Source organism: Canis lupus, chromosome 29 (assembly GCF_003254725.2).
Source record: "Canis lupus dingo isolate Sandy chromosome 29, ASM325472v2, whole genome shotgun sequence".
Lineage (NCBI taxonomy): Eukaryota > Metazoa > Chordata > Mammalia > Carnivora > Canidae > Canis > Canis lupus.
Genome location: NC_064271.1, coordinates 34,113,607 through 34,131,659, shown reverse-complemented (window position 1 = coordinate 34,131,659; position 18,053 = coordinate 34,113,607). Strand labels below are relative to the sequence as shown.

At 36.4% G+C, this 18,053-nt stretch overlaps 1 long non-coding RNA gene across 10 annotated transcripts in view; it reads right to left on the bottom strand.

Annotated features, from left to right (window-relative positions):
- LOC112650669 (uncharacterized) overlaps window positions 1-18,053 on the bottom strand; it is a 79,265-nt gene that overhangs the window by 58,500 nt on the left and 2,712 nt on the right. For 6 of the 10 annotated variants that reach the window (XR_004810374.2, XR_007407049.1, XR_007407055.1 and 3 more), the window contains exon 2: window positions 1,070-1,227. The exons of the other annotated variants lie outside the window; for them this stretch is intronic. This is a non-coding gene — a long non-coding RNA (uncharacterized LOC112650669). The remainder of the gene's footprint in view (window positions 1-1,069; window positions 1,228-18,053) is intronic. 10 annotated transcript variants of the gene reach the window in all.

Genomic DNA, 18,053 nt, shown 5'->3' with positions numbered 1-18,053 from the left:
AAATAAATAAAATATTTTTAAAATAAAAGTAATAAAATAAATAAATAAAATCAGTGGATCTTTGGAGGTAGTCATAAACGCCCCTGAGACCAAAATAAAGAGCATCCCATAAAGTTCTATCTGAAGTACAGAAGTGATAAAAATAATAAATCTGGTGAACAAAGGCACTGAAACCTCATTAGAGATCTAGAGCTTTCTCTATTGACCTGAATCCGTTATCAGACCTGCATAGTTTACAGAGTCAACATCTATTGAAATAAAAATGAAGCATCTGATTACCCTTGAGGAAGAACCTTTCAATATTATCACAATTGTGACAGTGAATCTTTCCCTTTCCCTTTCCATTTTCTAGGATAAACATGTTCCAAAGTAAGATAAAGAGCCAGTCTTTTCATAGATATTGTTAACACTGACTTTGCACTAACTCTAATTCCCAGGGATCAAATAGGCAACTCTGGTCTTCTAGGCAGTTGTCTTATGGAGACAGATTTTGATTCAAGGTAGCCCCAAAAGCATCCCAACATATACTATGGTTGGATAAATTTGGATATTACCTTTAGTATCTAGTAGTCTTTTCTTGGGTATCCATCCAAGTGAAGACTGATTGTAATGAGTAGGACCCAGTGGAAGTTCCCAAAATACCCTATACATACAAAAATTAAAACTGTATCTCTGGAATAATGCATTAAAAATTTTAGAGCCATCATCAGAGATTTGAAAAATTCAAAGCATAACTATTTAATACTCTGCATTAGCCAGTGAAGAATAGGAATGGGTTTTGGAGAATGATGGTGGATTTCCATGACGATAATCAGATGATGATTTAAACTGTCATGGGTTTTCCAGATGTATTCTCTGTATTGGAATAAACTTTACAGTCCCTGTCACTTAACTTTCAGGTTGTGATCTAATAGATGATTTTTGTTTGTTTGTTTATTCCAATTAGTACAGGATCTCAGTTTCATTTGTCCCACTTGGCAAGAATAGCAGTATACCTTTGCCATATTGCCATCATGGTATGTCAAAACTGTGTTATAATTTAGTTTGAAGGGAAATAAATCATCCTTACCCTTACTGAGAATTCTTGCTTGCCAAGTACACTGATGAGAACAGCCAGGAGACGCAGATGCATACATGTCAACATATGGGACACGGATATGGGACAAAGAGGTCGGCTCTATTCAAATGAATTTCTAGATGTCTATTCAGGGCACACCAGAATATTCTCTATAAATTAATAATAATAAATTATTAATAAGTTCCTATACCTTACAGACACTGCAACCAAGGAAAAGGCAATGTATTACTGTAGATGTCTCCTTAACCCATTTACTCAATAATCTAAGGCTGCTAAATTTGAGTAGGGCTTAGAGAAAGAGGTATTTGTCTAGAGTGTAAACAATCTGCTATCTGGCTATGATTACCCAGTGCATCTTCTTACGTTCAAACTGTCTTTAGAAGATTCAACATATAGCAAGCTACGATAAGAGAAATCTTCAGAGCTCCGTAACAAGAATTATGCACTTTTAATCAAGTAACTATTCTCATTTTGAAAAATAATTGACTTATTACTGTGCTGTATTAGATATTAAACCACCAACCGCAAGTGTTGGCACTTCCCATGAACTGATTATCTGATGTATCGTGCCAAAAAGTTGAGCACATCAGCACGACTTCCATTATCAAGTGGTCCAAGAAGGTCATGAATACACAAGTTGCATGCAACAGTAATGCACATTCCCAATTTACCAATACTTGGTGCAAAATCATCCCTCCTTCAAGTGACAGCAGCAAGCAGGAAGAAAAATGTCCAGCTTGTTGAATGGGTTACTGGAAATGCTGGCACCAGCAGAAGAGGACTGTTATAGGGTAAAAGTCCAACTCAGGAGTGACTCTGAAGGAGAGTGAGGAAAAGAAATTCTTCCAGGGGTAAATTTTCACTTTGCTAGAAGAGAAATGGTCTGAAGTGTCTACACTGCTGCCTGGACTGTGGCTAATCATGTCCCTGGATGATCTGGGAGTTGAAGGGGACAAGATTGGAATCACAGGAGCCAATTTGTCAGTGGACACTCTTCGTTGTCTCAGTTTTTAGAAACATAGTCATTTCCACAAGAATGCTTTCTCCTTATTAAAGTGAATATTTAACTAGTGGTGTTGCTCATGGTTTGAATTTTTTCACCATAAAATATGATATTTCAGATGTAAGAACTTTTTTTTTTCTGAACAATGTAAAAGATGTGACATTGTAATCTGGCTTGTTAGTGGATATCCAAGTTTTTAAACTGGAAGCAAAGCTACTAAAATGTTTCAACTAATAGTACCACTTTCACTTTTTCTCACTTTCCCTGAGGGAGGTAGTGTGGTGTGGTGAGTAGAGCTGGATAGGAGGCCAGTAAATCACTAACTAAATTTTGGGAAACAGGCACGTCATCTCCCTGATTCATTTGTTCTCCATCTATACAAAATTATTTTTTTACTAGTCCTTTTCTGTTCCAGGATCCTACAGATGACTGAAATGAGTGGATTATTAAGATGACAAGGCTTCATGAAAAACAAACATTTATATGAGAACATGCATAAGCTGCTATTATGACAATTCTTTTGGGGGCTGTTTTGGAGTAAAATAGTTTCGTCTCTTAAATCACACATTTTAGATATTGATTTCACATCATATTTCCTTAAATACAGTAGTGCAGTGTTTCTCAAGGATTGCTAATTTTCATGAATGTTTTAGGCCCTGAGTGGCCATGGATTCCTGAGTTCCACCTCAGGCTTGCTGAATTAAATTTAAGAAACACTTCAGATATTTTTGATGTTTGGCCAAAGTTTAGAAACATTTGCTATTGCTGGCTAATCCTTTCCTGAGAATATTAATTGCTTAGCCAACAAAAATTGGAACTTTCCTGGGAGCAGGGGCCATGTGACACAGCCCTATTATTTCCCACAATGTCAAGCCAAAAGTTTCAGGGCACAATAGATAGTATATATGTGTGTACATAGCTGGTGGGGTGCTTTTAATTCAATGAACAAGGGTTGTAGAATGAAAAGGTGATCCAAAGTGTATCTCTTCTAAATAAAAGAAGACTTCTTTTTTTTTCTTTTTTTTTAAATATAGATTTGACAGCTGGAACTGTTCCAATTTGAATTTGTTTGTGGTTGTGAATTATTCAATACACTGACAGTGATGTTTGATTTGAAACTCATTCATTCCTTCACCAGTCGCATGCGAAACACCTCCTAAAGAGCATTTTTAATTGCCCAGATGTTTGTGTGAAATTACTGCCATTAATCACGGTATTGATTATGCTTCTCCTGTTTTCCGGCAGTCTTCTATTTTTAAACAGTCCCCTGAAGTGACATACGGAAGCATCCTTGTTATCCATGACTTTCTAGTTTGCAATATAATTGATAGATGAAAAATTCATTGTGAGTCATTTAAATCTGCTGCTTGTGTTGAAAAGGTAGTTATTTTTGCCACTTCCTGTTTGCCACAAAGCATGTTCTATGCTGCAGTTTCAACAACTGGGCCACTCTTTCTCCAGTCAGCCTGTCCCTGCACAGAGGATTGGCCTTAGGCACAACTGTCTAGTATGCAAAATTGTTAGGCTCTCTCCCAGCTCACTTGCCAGCACACCTCCTCACCCTGCCCCTGCCTCCTGCCTTTCCAACTATAGGCTTAAACGTTGCATTCCGTTTCAAAGTTCTCAGCTATCAACCAGCTTAGCTTAAAATGAGAAAGTCTGTAGATCTCTCTAAGAGATATCTCTTGCCCATATCTACATTTGGGCAATTAATACACATTTAACCTCAAAACCAGAACACACGTATGGAATAAAAGTTTTGAAAATCACTTTTTAAAAATTCTAGCACTTATTAAGAACCGTCTTTCAAGGCAATGAAATTGCTTTTATTTTGGCGTAGGACGCGTTATCAGGTAGTGCTTAATGTTGTCATTCTAAGCCTCACTTCCTTAGTTGTAAAATAAAATTACCAAACTGGTTATAGCAAAGTCACTTTGGAGTAACTGGAGGAGAGCCAGCACATGCATGCAAGCCCATAACTGCCCCATGTGTCTTTCTATCCCCACCTTTATTTTGTATCTTAAGGGGTTATACATCCAAGTTCCTTCCACCAGCCCCCCAACTGATGGCTACTTCTTATGTACCCTGATGGCACATTCCACTCTAAAAAGGATAGACCCATACATCTCTGGAAGCAGGTTCAGAGCTATTTGGGTGGAAAATTCCAGATCCCAAGTGCCAAGCATGTGTGTGTGTGTGCCATCTCTGGATTGGTACACTGGCCCAGTCCTGGGGACTCTATACCTTGTGAAGAGAACTATAGCCAAAAGAGCTCAAAAAGTAGGAGCCACTTCGTGCAGAGACCTACTGCCCAGGCAGAAGAATAAGACTGGGTATGGCTAAAGGACTATTCTGTTCCACTCTAACCTGAACGCTCTTATACTTTTACTATTGTGTTATTCTATGTTGTCCACTGATCCAGTTCTTGGTTGATTCTGTGGTCATAATGGATATAACCAAATAGTCTTTTGCTTGTCCTAGAACTTTTAAGATCTCTCTTTCTCTTTGCAAATGTTAATAGTTTCATCTTATATATCCTGTATGTTGATATCACACAGGACTTCCTATTTTCTATGCTACAGTTCCATGAGATGCTTGGGACACAGATTTATAAGCTCTGTAAAATGCCTGCTACAAGTCAGATATCAGAATAATTTTTCTGTCTGTTGTTCATTGTGAAGGTGGGAAAGGTTTATATGAAAGTGCGGACTGTAAAAGAACAACGCCTATGTTGCCTGCTAAGCAAAATTCTTCTCCATGCAGAAATCATTGTCTGATATATCTTGTGTTTCACAATCAGATGTTTTTCTGCTTCTTTCTCTCTGTAGTTTTGCAACTTAACCATTCCAAGACCACTTGTCTGAATCACATTTATAAATTAAACACCGCTGTTAATTCCACTGTTAATGAAATTATCTTTAAGGCTCTATCTACTCTGACCATACCATCTGCCTGAAGCAAAAATATTTTTTAAGGAAAGATAATGAATACATTTTACAGAGGAGAGTATTTCTAATTAAAGAGAAACTAAACTGATCTCTGACTCTCATACTTAGAAACAGTTCTTATCTTAAAAATTAAATTCCTTAAAAAAAATTCCTTAAAAATATTTAAAATATTAATCAGAAGGGAAAAAAAACAAAAAAAGTTGTAAAAAGTAGTGGCTTATTCGTAGACTTCTACTTACAGAAACTAGTGAAGCAGTAACTACGTTGGCTTTTATTTTCACAGTGTATGATGTAGTATTATGATTAATATTAATAAGAAGAGCTATTGATACTTCAATCTTACGGATTTTGCTAAAAACAAGGAGTGGCCATACTTTTGATATCTAATATTATAAACATCAGAATAACATTTCTCTGTTGCTCACTGTGGTGATGGGAAGGGTTAATGTACAGTAGTACTCTAGCTTCAGGACTGGTAGTGAACAAAACTGTGGGTTTCTTTCTTTAACAACCTTCTTTAATCAATTTCAACTTGAATTTTCTGTCCTTGTAGCCTTTATTTCCCCAGAGTTCTCCAAGAAGGCTTTGCCACTGTTGGACTCAAATACACACTTGTAACAAGCTCTTAAGCAAGTAAAGCTAATAGTTAGGAAAAGCTTCTGAAATCTGGATGTAAATACTGAGTTGTGTTGATAATTTGTGCAATTAGAGCAATATCAAGAGGAGGATTCCAGGCACCTTAGAGACGCTCCAGAAGCCCTACAAATATGGTGCATGTATTGGAGGGAAACTGATGAATGTTCCATGCTTATTCCTGATTTTCAGTCTTTCAAGGATTTAAAGAAACAGTAAGCCACAAACGCTGCTTCATTATCTCCTCACAAACTGCTTATTAATTACAAACGGAAAACAATGACTTCCAAGTAAAGAAACCTGGTGGAGGGACACCTGGGTGGCTCAGGGGTTGAGTGTCTGCTTTTGGCTCAGGGCGTGATCCCAGGGTCCCGGTATCCAGTCCTACATGGGTCTCCCAGCATGTAGCTTGCTTCTCCTCCCTCTGCCTATGTCTCTGCCTCTCTTTGTGTGTCCGTCTTGGATAAATAAATAAAATCTTAAAAAAAAAAAAAAAGCAACGTGGAGGATTCCACAATAACAAAATGATAAAGTTAACATTACCAACATCAAGAAAACATTGCATGCTTTCTAGTAGGATGCACTAAGGAAGAAGAGCATCATGGTCTTTTGGCCAACAATACATAACCTCAACCTAATGATGCGGAAATACAAAAAATCCCAAACCAGGGGATCCTCTACAAAATAACTGGCTTGCGTTCAATAATGTCAATATCAAGCAAAACAAAGAAAAGCTAAAAAAAAAATTATTTCCAGTTGCAGTGACTTATCCTGGACTAAGAAAAATAATAACTATAAAGTATTTTACTGGGACATTTGACAACATTTCAGTATGAGCTATGAATTTGAAAAAAAAATTTCATATCATTTTTAAATTCCCTAGTTTTGATAATTTGTCAAAGAGAATACACTTTTACTTAGGAAATACATAATAAAGTACTTACAAGTAAAGGGGCACTGTCCTTCCACCTAACTCTCAAAAAGTTCAGAAAGAAAGAGCAAAACAGAGAGAAAACTGATGGGCAAGCAAATGGGGCAAAACGTAAACATTTGTGAATCTTTTTTTTTTTTTTTAACATTTGTGAATCTTGATAAAAGGTACATAGTTGTTTCTTATATTATTTTTGACATTTTCCTGCAAGACTGAAATTATATTAAAATGTAAGGGGTAGTAAAAAAGAAAGGCAGGGAGGAAGGAAGGTGGGAGGGAGGGAGGTTGGCTGTGGCCTTTAAGGTAGAATGGGTTTCCTCTGGCTCCGTAGTTTGCAATTTCTAGAATGAAGAGGTAAGGGATGAATGGGTGGGACTTTTACATGAACATCCACACAAATTTATTCCTGCGGGGCTTGTTACTAGATTTGGTGTTACTCTGCTGCTGTAATACTCTTCACCTATGACCCTCAAAATACAATAAAATACAGGTTACTTCTGGGGGCACCGAGGAAATGTTAAATTGACCCAGTTGTTGGTATATACTTACCATTTGCAACTCTATTAAATTGGAATATACCTTTTTGTTGCAATGTTATGATGCTGCATATTATCTATATGTTTTAAAAATAAAGAAGATTTCAGAGCTAAAATGGCTATAAAACATTTCTAACCACAGCTAACCTAGCAACCACCAATTTTTGATCTGCTGTATGACTGGTTAGTTGAAACAGTCAAGTATTCATTTGAGAAGGAAAATTTCTTTTTACTGTTGAGAAAATTAAGTGATAATTATTCAAATAGTAAACATGAAAAGGATGTAATAGAATAAAACCCCCAATGGCCTTTGAAAGTCTAAATTGGAAAATGCATTCTTAAAGCAATTTTAATTAAAGCAATTGAATTTAAGTAGTTGAGATAAACAAGGAATTGGAAGCCCTAAACCTTAATTTATCACTTTGATAGGGCAGATTATAGGAACTGTATTTTAAATGTAGGTCTCCATTGGTTTGAGCTACAGAACTCCATCAGATACTGCGCTGCCAGGCACACTCCTGATCTTTCATTTAATTGTCTTCTTGCCTACTTGATTAAATAAAGATTAGTGTTTATTATCTTCACAGTATTTTTACAAGCTTTAACAAATGAAGCCAAACAGCTTTTCTGTGAGGTGGGCAAGCCCAATGCTTTCCTCTCATTTATAGATAGAGAAATAGAAGACTCAAGGTTTCAAGCATAATAGGAAGAGGGAAAGGTAGAAGGTCATACATGGCAGCTTCTACCTAGGTCCTTGAACCATTTCTAGTATGTCCCATCTGTTGATCACAAAAAACAAACAAACAAACAAACAAACAAACAAAAAAACCTTCAGATATTTTAGCAATTGTTGTGATTATATGGCACTTGTGAGAAGATTAAGCCTTCTAGTTTTCCTTATTTCTTTTAAACAGTTCACCAGAGAAGGAGGGAAAAGATTGTTTCGTAGTAACCACTTATATTAGTTTTCTATTGCCACTGTGACAAGTTACCCATAAACAGTGGCTTAAAAAAAAAAAGCCACAAATTTATTCTCTTACAGTACTGGAAGTCAGAAGTCCTAAAATCAAGATGTCAGCTGGGCTGGTTCCTTCTACAGGCTCTAAAGCAAAATTAATTTCTTTGCTTTGCAAGCTTCTAGGGGCCGCCTGCATTCCTTGGCTCATGGATCCTTCCTGCATTTTCAACACTAGCCTCTTAACATGGTCATAACTCTTTCATTGACTCTACCCCTGCTGCTCCCCTCTTGTGATTATCTGCTCCACTGGGATAATTCAGGATTTTCTCTCCCATCTAAAGATTCTTAACTTATCACAACTGCAAATATGCTTTTACCTATATAAGGTAACACATTGACAGGTCCGGGGACTAGAATATGGGAATCTTTGGGTGGTCATTTTTCAGTCTAGCATTCCTCTGAAAATGTATGTAGGGAGGAAGGTAACTGATATCCATGTTTTCTTCCCTTTATAATCTTTGGGTTAGAATTCCTGAGGTCACAGGTGGCTACTGAGACAAAAATGTTAACCCCAAGCTCACACCTCAGCTGGAATGGAGAACTAGGGAAGCAATATATATATAGTCAGAGTGGAGGCTTTGTAATAAATTTGGATTCTAACCCTATATGGTACTAGACGCAAGTGTCTGGTTGATGAATGAGCAGGCAAGTTAAAACAAAACAACAAAAAGATACTATCTTACATCAATTCTCCAAATCTCTTGCACCTATTTTTTCTTTACAAATTTGCTTCACACTGCGTCCTAAAACATCTTTTCCTCTGGCCCAAGAAATTTCCTGTTGACATACTACCTGAAACACATTGAAAAGTCACTGTTACAGATTATGTACCCAGAGGAAGAAAATATCCCCTTTATCTCATTTTTCACTCCCTCCTAACTGAAGTTTCTACTACTTGTCTTGACTTGGCCATTTACCAAGAAAGAGGCCTTAAGCAAGCCATACAATTGTCTGAGCCTCAATTTTCTTATTTCTAAAATGGGCACAATAATCCTTACTTCTGTTGGAAGAAAACTTTTTCCTTTACCCTTCAAAGTTCTTTTGACTGTTCTAAGAATTAACCTGACGTGAGACCAACAAACAGAAGAAAATCAAGTTTAATTCCATACACATAGGCGTTCCCAAAGAATATGAGGCCCATAGGCAGCCAGGCAATTGAGGCTTATATGCCATCCAGAGCTAAGGGGACTGAGATAAGAATCTGGGACTTCAAATGAAATGAAGATAATACACAGAAAAATGAAAAAGAGTAAATGGTAAACAAATGTTTGCTGGAAGGAATTTTAATAGACTTTGCTAAGTTTCTCCCTTTCTACCACACCAGGTTCATATTATACTACACTTATCTATGATGATACCTACCCTCTAAACTTTTTTAGGCAGCTAAAGGGAAGGTCAGTTTCTTCTTGAGTCTTCTGTTTCTTAAAAATAATCAGCCTAAAACAATCCACATGCCTAAGAGACATATTTTGCAAATTCTCCCCCTACACTTCAATAGAATATTGTGAGCTTTTAGTGAAATCATGTGTGAAGACCAGCTGGCACATACTAAATGGTAGGTAAAAAAACAAAAATAAATCCAAAAACCTTGGAGTATATTCCTCTCAAGAAATCCATTCCTCAAATTCCATTTTAAGCAAACACTTTTAGGTTATTCAGCCTACCTACATGAAGATTATATGACAATAAAACCAATAGGGGTAAGGATATAAAAATCTTCTCTTTTAATAAATAAATATATGTTACATACATATTTAATAAATAAATACTATATCCCACTAGGTACTATAGTATAAATACTAGGCACGGTTCTCCCGATGTGCAGTTTCAGAGAAGGTAAGAGACTAACATAACTTGAAAAGGGCAATGATCAAGAGGAACAAATTAGTTACAAGTAGATGAAGCAGACAGCCTCTTCTTTTTGACATCTGTGGAATCTGGTGGTAAAAACAAATTGGACAGCGGCACAAATGATACCAATTCCTGAGTAAGTAAACATACTTGACGAAGAACTTGCATCATTTCTTCCTTTGTTTTTAAGGCCCTGGACAGATAAGAAAGAACTGCTTCTCAGGCAAGACCAGAGAAACTACAGGTAAAATACCAGTCCAACAATATCAGCACAAAATTTTTTTTTTCTTCTTTTTAGCACAAAATCATTTTTATTCAGTCAAATTAGACCGATGTCCTGGTTGACTGCCCATGAAAGCAGTAGTATTTTCTTAAACTAATTATACCATTTCTTTAAAAGTCTGAACTTTATCCGACCTCCTCTCTAGATGATAGACCCTGTTCTAACCAAACTGCTTCATTGGGTACTTTGCTATTCAGGGGAAAGGATAAGGAGCCAGTCCCTTGTAGTTAAGCCCTTTGTTCTTTATTTCCTCTCCTATCAAGTATCAACTGTCTCCACCTAGTTCCTCCACACTTGAATATTCCACAAACTAAAGTCTAAGTAATCCCCAAACCACCACAAAAAAACTCAGTCAAGAAAGCAAAAGTTAAAAAAAAAAAAAAAAAAAAAAGAAAAAGAAAGCAAATGTTCAGAGGGAAAAAAAGAGAAGAGTGGGTGTGTGTTGGACTCTTTTTTTCCTAATGAGTTTCAAGCATGTTCCATGTGTCACTTTCATATCCTATTAGTGCAGACTGGTATATGATTTATAGTCTTGTATTACTTTTAGTAAAATTCCACTGAAACAGAACAATTCAAGTGTCCTCCAGAGTTGTTTATAATAGGATTTTATCTCTATTAGAAAGAAAACAGCACTAGTTCCAGCTGTTCTTGCTTTGGATAAAATTCACTTTTCATCAGTAGAATGTATAAAGTTTAGTTTGACAGCTGGCTTCATATAGTTAAATGCTATTTCATGTTATTCAGTTTAAATTTTCTCTCATAATGCTAGGAACAGATAAGATGAGACCCAGGTGCTGAATGGCATATTTTTTAGTTCTGATAGAATAGGCTTTGTCAACAAAGTTGGAAAAGTGAAAGAATAATTAAAGCAGAACTGCTAAGAAAATTTATTTGAATGAAATCTAAAGAATATAGCCTGGTATTTTCACGAGTTTTGCCAAAAGTATAAAGGAAAATAATAGAAATTGGTCCTGTCAGCAGAACTATACATTATAGAAAATAAAACAGCTACTGAAGAAAAATCACAACAAAATGAAAATGTAATATTTATGCTCTTTTCATGTCTCCTTCCTTATCAAAAATCTCTCAAAATAAAAAAAAAAAAATCCAAACTATCTATGGCTCATCAGCATTCTTGACTTAGGAGACATAAACTAGGAGGTTTTACAGTTCTCTGGATTTCAGTGAAGGAGGTAACCAACTAACCATGTAGTCATCAAATAACTCCTCATGGTAAAACAAACATCTAATTTCTAGGACACTTCATTTGTGAACTAGACCATGATTTCAATACTATATGCAAACAGAGGTATTAAAGTTGCTTATTTTTTATCATGACAGCAGGTAGAACCATCTCCCACAAAAGTCATACAATCTAGTGCATCATCTTTATGGATGGAAAATGGTGTACACTTAGAGCACTGGACTTGGAAAATGTACTGGGGACTCTTGTTAGCTTAGCTGGGCAAGCAAGGCCATTGGCCATAGAAAAGTCGAGATACAGGCCGCCAGCTCTCCAAGCCAGGCACACATCAGCTGGTCCATAGGCTTGAAGTAAATTTATCAGGCGGTATTTTTAAGCCTTAAAAATTTCATTATTTTTCCTGGCATGTTTAATTTCAAACCTCATCTATTTTCTCACCTCTTCATACAGCATGCTGAAAGTTGCCAAAATATCTCTCCCGAATATAGACATCCTGGAACAGGGAGGTGACTAGACACTGCATCATCTTTGGAAGCTCTCAGCTAACCTATGAAAGCAGCCTTTCACTATTTCTCCACTGCAGTTATTTCCCATTTAATATAGTCTAAGTAGTGAGGTGCACAAGGGGTACATGTATGTGTGTGTTTGTAACGGTCATCTCTTTACTACTTTGGTCATAAACAACAAAGTGTGTTGGATAATTGAACAGATTATTCAGGAAGATTCTAAAGCATTAAGAAATTAAATATTTAAATAATATATTTCTTTCTTGTAATAATAAATAGCTCCATTATATCTACCATGTGTAAAGCTCAGTCAAAGGCTATCTAAAACATGAAACTAACTGAAGCATCTGGTGATATATTCCTAACCTAGCAAGGGTGGTGGCGTGGTGGTGGCAGGACATAGGGTCATATAAATAAGCGTAGACAAACTATAGTTAATAAACAACATAGCTAACATTTTAGGGCAGTTACTGTGCGCTGGGCACTGGTATCACAAACTCTACATTTATTTTTTCTTCATACTTTCATGAAATAGCGTATAAGAAAAACCACCTGGTTTTCCATCTCCTGTGTCTTGTGTGTCTCCTTTCCTTTCACACTACTACCACGGGCACATAGGATGCTTCTGGTCACCAAATGTGCAGAGGTTTTTCCTCACACCAAGCAATTCTCTGTGACACCAGCTCAGTGGCATACAATTCAACTCAATTCTGATACTATTTCCCCAGAGGTGGCATCATGAGATCCCACAGATTAAGGGCTCAGTCCCTCAAAATTGTCTCCCCCCCAGCCCCAAACTCAGAGGGCAGTCTCTAGTTGTCACCTGTGCTTCTGATGAATCTACTATAGATGGAAGGTTCCAATGATCCCCTTGTTGGGTTTGATTAATTTGCTAGAGTGGCTCACAGAACTCAGGGAAACATGTTTACCGGTGCAGGATCATCTGTCCCTGTGGAGCTGTGGTGTGTGTCACCCTCCCTATGTAGATATGTTTGCCATCCCGGAACCTCTCCAAAACCCCTGCCATTGTGATTTTATATAGGCTCCCTCACATAGGCATAATCAATTCATTAACTCCATTTCCAGCTCCTATCCCCTTTCTGGAGGATGGGAAGTGGGGATGAAAATTCCAAGCTTCTAGTCATGGCTTGATCCTTCTGGTGATCAGCCCCTATCCAGCAGCCATCTAGGAGCCCGCCCAGAGTTGCCTCGATAGAACAAAAGATGCTCCTAGTGCTCTTATCATTTAGAAGTTTACAAAGGTTTTAGGAGCTCTGTGTCAGGAACTGGAGACTGAGACCAATATATGTATTTCTTATTATTTCATAGACAGGCATTGTTATTGTCCTTGTTTTATGTATAAGAAAACTGAAACCCAGAGTTAAGGGATTTGCCTAACATTACACAACTAAAAGTGATTCATTCATTAAGTAATTCATCCATTCATTTATTTATCCAATCAACAAATATTTACTCTGTACTTATTATGTGCTAAACACTATTTAGGTACGAATGAGGTAGAGCAATGGGCATGACATCCAAAATCCTTGCTCTGAGGAAGCTTACATTTTAATGGGAGTAGGGTGGGAGACAAATGGAATACAGATTAGCACTTACATAATATGTCAGGAGGCAATAAATGTAAAGATGATTGAAAGAGGACAGTGCGATAGACATAATGGTTGGGATGTACTCTTTTTAGAGGGTGTCAGGGATGACCTATCTGAAAAGGAAGCATCTGAACATTTTTCACTTAGTTCAAAATTTCAATAAAAACAATGTGTACTGAGGAATATTTAGAAATATAAAAAAAACATAAAAGAAAACATAAACACTCATCAGATAAAATCCAAAGTGAAAAGTATCCATTATTCTAACATGCATATGTAACTATTACCACTGTTTTAGTGTCTGTCCCGTGAGATAATCAGAACATCAAGATCATGTTGCTTAGGCAATTTTATAGAGTGCTTTATTTTCCTCTTTTGGTTGAGTATTTTTCACTAAATATCACTAAATATTCTTATAACATATGATTTTAACACTTGCACAGTGTTGAACTGCATGAACAAGCCACAGTTTATTTAATGTTTCTCTTGTATTTATCTTTTCTGTTGGATGTGTACATTCCTTCAAAGTTTTCACTAATATAAATACTACTTGGATGATGACTTTTGTACGTAACATGTAGGCTTCTCTTGTTATTTACTTAGGACATATTCTTAGGTGCTGAATCCCTGGGGAAACATGCACAAAGCCAAATTTGCTTTCTAGAAAGCTCATAACTCATTTTTCCAACAATCCTGCATGAGTACCAATTTATAGCACCCTTTCTAATTGAGATTATTTAAAAGGTACTTCAGCTAATTTTATAAATGAAAAATACTGTTATAATTTACATTTGGGATATTGATCTTTTATTGAAAACCCCTAAATTCAGATTCCCAAATCTGGAAAATTATTGAGAACCCTAGTATCTGTTATAGGGAAAGCAGGTTAGTTGAAGAGACTTCTTTCCAATTCTGAAAGGAAGAGGTGATGGAAGAGTGGAAAAAACTCAGTAGGAAGAGTGATAGAAGAACTCATTTTTGGCTTAAACCTCTTCTTTCATTTATTATACTGTTACAAAATTTTTGATGCTTACCATGTGGTAAACAGTATTCTAGCTCTGAGGGGCTAAAATTCCACTAAGTAAATATATAGTCACATTCTGATAACTGCCACAAAATATTTAAACTCTTGGGATGCCTGGGTGGCTCAGTGGTTGAGCGTCTGCCTTTGGCTCAGGGCCTGATCCCAGGGTCCCAAGATCAAGTCCAACATGAGGCTCCCCGCAGGGAGCCTTCTTCTCCCTCTGCATGTCTCTGTCCCTCTCTGTCTCTCATGAATAAATAAACTCTTTTAAAAAATCTAAGCTCCACGAGCATACGGACTCCATGAAAACAGAGTTTTTGACTATTTTTGTTGAGCAGTATATCCCTAATATTAAAACAGTGCCTAGAACATAAGTACAAAAAAAAAAAAAAAAGAACATAAGTACACAGTGGATATTTGGTGAATGACATAATAAAATAAATAAAGCAAGTTAATAAGATAGAGCATATCTGTTGGGTGTGTGTGTGCTAACATCAGATGGTTAGAGAGGGGCTCAGTGCCAACATAATATCAGCAGATGCCTTGGTCCATAAAAGAACTGGTAAGAGGGCCAGTGTGGGCGCTTTGGAGACAGCGAGGAACACTAGAGGATGGATTATGGAGGAGGACTGGGGAGAGGGGATCATGTAAAGTCACACTTGGTCTGAGTGAGATGAAAATCCATTGAAGAGTTTTAAACAAAGGAATGACAAGATCCAACTTGCATATTAAAAGGAATACTCTTTCTTCCAGATTTTAGAGGCAGAGAACAGAAGCAAGGGTACCATTTAAGAGAGGCTGTTGCAATAATCCATGATGCAGTGACAATGCCTTGGAATAGAATATTAGCAGTGGAAACAGCAAAAAAGTGGTCAGATTCTGGGTAGACTTGGAGAATACAGCCATTAGAAGCTTCTGGCATTTAGGATGCAGTGTGAGAGTAAAATCAGAGTCAAGGGAAATTCCAAGGATTCTCGCCCAAACGACTGGAAGGACAGAGTTGTCTTTTACTTGTAAGAAGTTGTATAAAGAATGTTAAACAAAAACAAAAACAAAAAACAACAACAACAAAAAAAAGCTTTGTTTTTTTTTTTAAATAGGGAATTTAGGAATTTTTTTTTTTATTTAGGAAATTGTTTTAAGATAGGTTTAAATTGGTTTTAACAACTTTGTGAAGAAATAAACAGTATTTAATGTAATTGAAAATGCTGTAAACAGATTATTTAAAATTCTCCACTTTAGGAATTAAAGTGGATAATAAGTGAAAAACAAAAATGAGTTTATTTTTGAATTATTCAGTCATATATATGTATCTTTCTAAGAAGCTGTTCCACTAAAAATTCAGAGTAAGAGCATCACTGCCTTTGAGACTCAAATTTAGTAACATAGAAAGGTGAGGGGGCAGACTTTACTTTGCAGTAGAAAATGTAGCAGCTTTGGTGTCTTGATAGCCCTTGAGTTAAAAATATGTCAAAAATGCCCGATACACGTCAGTACCTGAGGATACCCAGTAGTGTGCTGACAGCACGTAGCAAGTGTTCTTTGTGAGCCCAGCAAGATGATGTCTGAATTACTACTGCTGATTAACTTTATTCACAGACCACTACTAAGTGCTTGAAAATATCAGTTACATAGTTTTTCAGTGTTGGAAACTTACACATGAATAATTTTAATTCTTATTAGAAATTAATATCGTCAATTGAAATTGACTGTATGAATATCTTTACACCTTGCCGTGATTTCACTTTGCATTCTACTCATAAATTTAATCCTTAACAAATAATTTTCTGACTATTCTGTGAAATATTCAAAACGTATTTCAATGCTTTCTTGTAGTAATGTAGATGTGGAAATGGTTACCCAAAAGGAAACTCCTTTTGTCTTAGCAATCTGAGGCATCTGTATGTCATAATGCTATATAGATTTTTCTCCAGTTTTCTCGAATCATCCACAACTCTTTTAGTTAAGAGGAAAAGAACTAAAAGACACAGCGATAGGCTCTGGAGAACACCATAGGGTAATATTTTGTGGCAATATGGAAGAGATATATACTGCATCAGTGAGGATGTGTAGCCTCTTCCAATGCAGAGGGTACTGGTCAAGTTCAACTAAATAAGAAGTATTAATAATGAAGTTGGTTACAAATATACATACTTTTTAAAAAGGACATATGTGCAGTAAGTTACTAACTGGATCATTTGAAGTGTTCTTAAAAAGAAAAAGAAAATTTCATTTTGAGAAAATTCACCCAAAATTCATTCTAAAGCTCATGGAGTCATCCTATTTTGTGGCTCACACTAAAAGCTTTTCCCTCGGATTTTTCTCTCTTAATACAGAATCCCTCAGGAACCCAAACTCAGGAAGCCTCCTGCATGCATCATAAATTTTCTACTGACATATTTAACCCAACTTCCTCTGTTGGAGCCTAGTGTATTAACAAATAACTCCTCTGACTTCCTAGAACACACACCTTTATTGAGTTACAAAATGACCGTTTTCAGGCCTATTGGAACACAAAACAAAGCTCTCCTTTTACCATGGGCCCATTGAAGGCCACTTTGATTCCTCCATCAACACTAGGAACTGCCAGAAAAATTTCATTTTTTTTTTCCCTGTGCCTGTTGGCAGTAGGAGAGAAGTTCTAATGAGTCCATTGTCAGCAAACACACTTTCTTGGATTGCAGATTGCTAAATTACACATTAGTTATACTTTTAGTCTCTGGATGTGAATGTGTCAGTGTTCTTCCTCTCTTGAAACTTTGCCAATTAGGAAGCAGATTCTCCTATCCTGTATTTCAAAGCCTTATTCATGAACTGACATTAGTGTTACAATTTCAGTAATGGACCCTAAAAAAGCATTATGGCTAAATGGCTCTAATTTCAATTACGATGACATCGTATAGAGTGAATGCTTAGACAGATGCTTCAGACTCCCAACTAAATACACTATGTTCTAATTGCTTTGCAATCTTTCAATTCAAATCAAGTGAACACTTCAACCTTGTTGCTTCAGTCTCTCCAAGAAGGTAAACACTGGGCTTTAATGGGCTGTGCTAATAATAACTACACAAAGTGGTTAAACAAAACTCTAATTCTTTAGAAGGCTGGCAATAAAAAGAAAGTTCTGAAAAGAAAGCCTGTAAGTATCTGAGATTAGTGCTAAACTTAAAAAAAAAAAAAAAAAAAAAGCAACAAAACTTTGGAAGCTCTGATAGCCTGCTTAAAAAAAACGGTCAGAGAACTCTCCTAAAATGTTTGTTTTGATATATGAAGGCAACAAAATGAAATTCAAGGTAGACAGGAGTACTTCCCTTTCATTTCTTTCTATTCTTAGATCCTTATCAGGGAATGGTCCCAACTAGCTCAGAAAATTTATTTAAAAACCTGTTTTACTTGGATGGTTGCTGTATTTTAATCGGAGTAATTTA